The sequence below is a fragment of the Sylvia atricapilla genome, chromosome W (genome assembly GCF_009819655.1).
Source record: "Sylvia atricapilla isolate bSylAtr1 chromosome W, bSylAtr1.pri, whole genome shotgun sequence".
NCBI classification, from domain to species: Eukaryota; Metazoa; Chordata; class Aves; order Passeriformes; family Sylviidae; genus Sylvia; species Sylvia atricapilla.
Genome location: NC_089173.1, coordinates 5,121,025 through 5,127,144, shown reverse-complemented (window position 1 = coordinate 5,127,144; position 6,120 = coordinate 5,121,025).

The following is a 6,120-nucleotide window of genomic DNA, read 5'->3' as shown; positions in this document are numbered from 1 at the left end:
TGGTCCTTTTTAGGGGGTGGGGTCTCAAAATGATGAAGTAAGATGCGTCTTCCTCGCTTTGCCTTTTTAACCTTTTAGTGTTGGTGACACCTGGATCCTGTTTTCTCAAGACTATCTGATTTATGATCACATTGTGTTCTTGGGGTCTATTGATTAAGTTGACAGGTCTCCTGATTTATCGGTTCCTTAAATCCGGCTTATGTTAAAAAAAGGGAGTTTACCTCAGCAATGTCTAGTTAGTAAAAGGGGAGTCTACGTGCTAAAGTCTTTTATTCTTCAAAATGTAAAGGGAAGTCTACGTCAGCAAGTCCACGTCTAATTCTTTAACTAAAGTCCTTAATTCTTTAAAATTAATATCTCAGTTAGGATATTTATTTTTTTTTCCCTCAGGGAATTTTGTCCCATTTGTTGCTAAGAGACAATAATGACCTGGACTTAAGGGAGACAAAAGATGTAGCCATGGGGGAGGACTCCAGCTGGAGGCACTATCTTAACTGGAGGACTTTCTCTTGGGAAGGGCAGAGAATCCACAAGATTTTGGATGGGGAGTGAGGGGCTGAACTCTGCTTCTGTCTTTTTCTCTCTCTCTCTCGGGATCAAAGGGAAGACAGACTGCGGTTGCTTTGGGAAGAATTCGCCACTACTGTGGAGTCTCATCTCCTACTGTCTTCTACTGAGTGAGGCTCTGCTCGTATGACCAACCATTACACTGGGGCCTTATTAACATCCTACCCCACTGGAAAGGAGCCTCACCATCTACTTGGGGGCCTCAGGGAAAAACTCAGGACCCCCAGCCCCCTCCCACCTGCAAGGGAGCTTCTCCCAGCATCGTTCAGGAGCCCAACTGCTGCTGCCCAGCCTCACTAGTTTTTTTTTTCTGCCACTACTCTGGGGTTTTCACTACACTGTAACCCAGCACCCCCTGCCTGCTGGGACACCCTGTGGCTCCTGCTATAGCTGCAGAGTTTCTGCTACATTTTGTTTGCTACCCCAGGTGTGCCAGCCCCTGCCATTCCAGCCACTGCTCTGAGGTTCCCACTACAGCCCATTTTGCCATCGGGAGGGGCACTGGGATTGGCTGCCCCTGTGAGATTATAAAGGAAGCCCTTTTATCCCTCCTGCCTCTGTGCCTGCTGTTGCCCATATGAAAAGGTGTCTGAGGTCATGCCACAGCGCCCCCTGCAGTCGCTGGGGAATCATTGCACCTGCCCTGCCCAGCCAGGAGCCACAAGCACCCCTGCCTGCTGTGACTGTAACTATACCAAAGGGGAAGGTGCTTGACAGCCAAAAAAAGGCTGTTACTGGGTGTCTTGGTTTGTGTCCTAGAATGACTATGATGCTTGTATCCCCAATCGTCTGTTCTGTGTGTGCTATGTGAAATGAACGAAATGTAAGAAATTCCCTTTTTTGACACAGTCTGTCATTTGTTAAGAAAGTTATGCTGTTTAAAATGTTATGCCAGTTGTAACCTGTCTGTTAAGAAAGTTATGCTGTTTGTACCAAAATTTGTACCCTCAAAACCTTATTCCAAGTTGTATACCCCCTCTAAAACCCCGGGTTCCCTTCCCCTTCCGTCGGGCTAGGCTGTCCCCATTCCCCACCAGCTCCTCGAACTGCCAGCCCCGCCTAATAGGAAAATCCAAGGACTTCCATGGTGCATCGCTCCAAACCGAAGTGCAGTTGCCGGCAAGCGGACCCAAAAGCCGCGACCCAGCACAAAATCCAGATAAAAGGGAGACACTACAACACCGAGAAGACCCTCAACTACCTAAGGACTGAATTCTGCTTCTGCCGCCTCGCCATAACCAAAAAGAGACTGAGAAGAAGTGACGCCCCTAGACCACACGAGCCCAGTTGGGTTGCCGGGGATTCCTGTGAGACCGGAACCCCCGACTCTGCTGCGGCGAGAGCAGAAGGTCCGACTGACACCTGATCCTCAGCGGCGACAGGAGCGAGGGCGGCGACAGGAGCAGCGGCGGCGCAAGCGACCCCTCGAGTTCCCCCTTTAAAAAGCTGACTAATAAAGGCTTTTCAAAGGAGCAGGTCTCCTGGCCCATTTATAACAATTTGGGGGGCTCGTCCGGGATCTAAGCCACGCCCAGAAGAGGACCAGGACGGGAAGGCGCAGCCCGACCTCGGACCTCCTGGACAGCTGGACATCCCGGACCAGAGGACGACGCTCGCCAGCCTCATGGGACGTCACTGAGGAGCATCGGTAAGAACAACCGGTGGCGGGAGTGGAGACGAGTGAATGTGGAATGAATGGGGGGGGGCCGGCAGCTCGGACCCCCAAAGCAGGAAGCGAGTGAACTGAGAGAGACTGAGGCGTCTCCAGGGGCATAGGCGCCCCCCTCTGGACGTGCGGAGGAATTTAGAGAGTAAGTGGCACGTCAAAGAAGTAAGTGACAGAAAAGACTGGGGCCAATTTCAAGCGTGAAAAAGGGCTCGAGCAGTGTAAAGCACGCACCGCACTGGCTGAGGTTATAGCCCGGGGTGTCACAGGAGACTAGCGCTGGCTGGGGTAGCGGCTGGAACCCTAAGGGCGGGTTGCCCAGGCTACTTTCAGGGCTTGTGAGTTGGCACTGGCTGGGGTAACTACCGGGGTGTGGGGAGAGAAAGAGAGCACTGGCTGAGGCTACGACCTAGAGCCTCTGAGTACCGGCTGGGGTAGCAAAGATAGGCTGCTTTCGGGGTGCTTTGGAGACTGGTTGGGGTAGCTGTCGGGGTGCTGGGATAAAAGAGTCTGCATTGGTCGGGGGTACGCAGAGAAGAGGTACGCTGTCCGGGTGCAGGGGAGTAAAGGAGTGCTTGCTAAGGGGTAGTGGCTGAGGCCCTAAGGGCGGGTCACCAGGCTACCTGTGGAGCATTCCGAGCACTGGCAGGGGTAGTGCCCAAACCCTAAGAGAGGGTCCCTGGGGCTACTTACGAGTGTTCACAGAGTGAGTGAAAGTTAAAATTTGGGTTGCCCGCCTTTAAACTTATGTGTGTGTAGGGGCACCTTAAAGAAGTTTAGTTAAAACAAGGTCAGATAATTTTGCTTTGTATTGCCCTGAAGTAAAGTTTCTGTCAGGGTAAGAGCACCGTAGTTTTTATTTGAAACCCAGTGAAAATGGGGGCGTACATAAGTAGAGTGGAGCCAGTTGAAGAGAAAAGAGAGAAAAAGATAAGAAATATTCCACCTGACAGTCCACTAGGACAAATGTTAGAACTATGGGAGGTTGATGAGGCCACTAAAAGCTTAGACAGAATCAAGATGATCCATTATTGCATAGAAGCTTGGCCTAACCTAAATTTACCTGCAAAATGGCCATGGTGTGGAACTAGAGACCCCTGGATGTGTTCACAATTAACTGAATACTTGAAATCTCGAGGAGATTCAAGTATTGAACAGATACTCTATGCTATCTGTTGGCAAAAACAAGTAGTCAAAAATAAAACAACAAAAATATGTAAGTTACAGCAAGGGAAACAAAGGAATGAAAAGCAGAAGAACCAAAAAGAAGCTAGCCATAATTGGGACCCCTTAAGAACATTTGCCTCCTCCTACAGTTTATCCCGAAGTAATCCTCCAACCTCACCTAAAAATCATACCTTCCCAAACTGTAATCCCTGTTCCTTCCCCAGCTTACCCCCCTCCAATTTATAACCCCTCTTACCCTCTGCCATTCCCTAACACTGGTCTAACCTCCTCTCCTTCACCATCCACAATCCCTGCACCCCCTCACAGCTGGGAGTTAGGTCTGGCACCTAACAATGCATCCTGTCAGGCAATAAAAAACCCAGAAAGTTACCCTTACAGTAACACCAGGTCAAAAACAAAACTCTTTCCCCTAAGGGAGGTCCCATTGGGTGGGGCAGTTGGAGGAATAGGATTTGTCAATACACCTTTAACAGCGTCAGAAGTCAGAAGTTTTAAGAAAAAGCTGGGGAATCTAGTTGAAAACCCAGTGAAAATTGCCAACCAGATTGACCAGTTTTTGGGCCTAAATATTTATACATGGGGAGAACTAAACTCCATCTTAAATATACTATTCAATCCAGACGAGGTTCGGCTGGTTAGGGCAACAGGAATGCGCATCTGGGAAAGAGAAAACCGAATGGGCCCCCCCGGTGACCAGAAGTTGCCAATAGCTGACCCAGGGTGGGACCCAAACAGAGGAGAAGGGAGGAGAAATATGGAAGATTATAGAAACCTAATGATAAGAGGTATTAAAGAATCAGTTCCTCGGAGTAGCAACACCAAATTAGCTTTTAACAGGACCCAAGAGAAAGATGAAACCCCAGCAGCCTGGCTGAGCAGGCTCAGACGGAATTTCCAGCAATATTCTAATTTGGATCCAGATAGCCCAGAGGGACAGATATTATTAAAGTTACAGTTTGTCACAAAATCCTGGCCAGATATCAAAAGAAAACTTGAAAAGATGAAAGACTGGCAAGACCGAGAAATAAATGAATTATTAAGGGAAGCCCTAAGAGTATAGCTTAGGAAAGAAGAAGAAAAAACAAAAGCAAAAACCAGGATTATGGTAGCCGTGGCCAGGGAAAGTGTAAAGGATCTCAGAAAGGATACTAAGAGTGAAAGAAACACAAAATCTTTACCAGGAAAGGTAAGAAAAAGGAACCCACCACCTTGGGATACTCTTCAGAGACCAGGAGAGACCCGAGCCTGTTTTTATTGTGGAGAAATAGGACACTTTAAGAAACATTGCAAAAAAATGTCATTTGATGAGACTGTCATGAGGGAACAAGAGGCATTAGAAAAATTATTGAGGAAGGAGGTCAAGGAGGATTGGGGGTGTCATGGGCTCTATGCGTTAGGGGACCCCATGAAACATCAAGAAGGGCCCATAGTAAATTTTGAAGTAGGTCCCCAACATGAAGAGTTTGAGTTTTTAGTGAATACTGGTGCAGATAAATCATGTATTAACCGACTTCCAGTTAAAATTGCTATTAGAAGAAAGACATGTGAAGTCCTAGGAGCAGAAGGGGAGCCTTTCAAGGCTTCAGTTATAAAAAATGTAGAAATTAAAGAAAATTCCAAAAGATGTGTCACTAATTCGATATATCTACCCAAAGTAGACAGTAACCTTCTGGGAAAGGACCTGCAAGTTCAGTTAGGAGTAAGGATTCTTCCTAGAAAAGGAAGAATGGTGCTACAAATCATGAGGCTGACTGTTAGAGACTTAGGGGAAGTCAGGCCAGAGGTCTGGGCTGAGGAGAGAAAATATGGATATTTAGATATCCCACCTATAGAAATAAAAATACAAGAAAAGACACCTCCTATAAGGGTCAGGCAATATCCTATTTCTCTAGAAGGGAAAAAAGGACTAACCCAAATTATAACCCATCTACTCACAGAAAGAATATTAAAACCTTGTATGTCACCCCACAACACTCCTATTATGGCTGTAAAAAAGGCAGTGCAAAACCTAAGAGAAGTGAACAAAAAGACAATTACCAGGCACCCGGTGGTACAAAACCCCTACCCGCTCCTGAGCAGGATTCCTGGAGAGCAGTCCTGGTTTACTGTAATAAATCTAAGGAATGCTTTTTGGACCTGTCCTTTGGCAGAGGGGGGCCGAGATTGGTTTGCTTTTGAGTGGGAGTGCCCTGAAAGTAAGAGAGGGCAGCAACTGAGATGGACTCGTCTTCCTCGGGGGTCCACTGAAAGCCCAAACCTCTTTGGGCAAGCCCTAGAAGAGTTACTGAGACAGTTTATCCCTAAAAACGGTGTGCAAATCCTGCAGTATGTAGATGACCTCCTAATGTTGGGGAAAAAGCAAGATGAAGTGAAGAGAACCAGTATTAATCTACTGAATTTTCTGGGAGAAAAAGGCATCAAAGTGTCAAAGAACAGACTACAGTTTATAGAATCGTGGGTCACCTGCTTCAGACACCTCATTGGAGAAGGGTGTAAGAAATTAAGCCCTGAGAGAATCTCAGGTATACTCTCAATCCCAGCTCCAACCACAAAAAGAGATATAAGAAAATTATTAGGACTATTTGGTTATTGCAAGCTATGGATAGAAAAATATTCCCAAAGTGTTAAATTTCTATATGAGAAATTAGTCCAACCTGAACCTGTAAAATGGACAGATAAGGATGAAGAACAATTGAAAG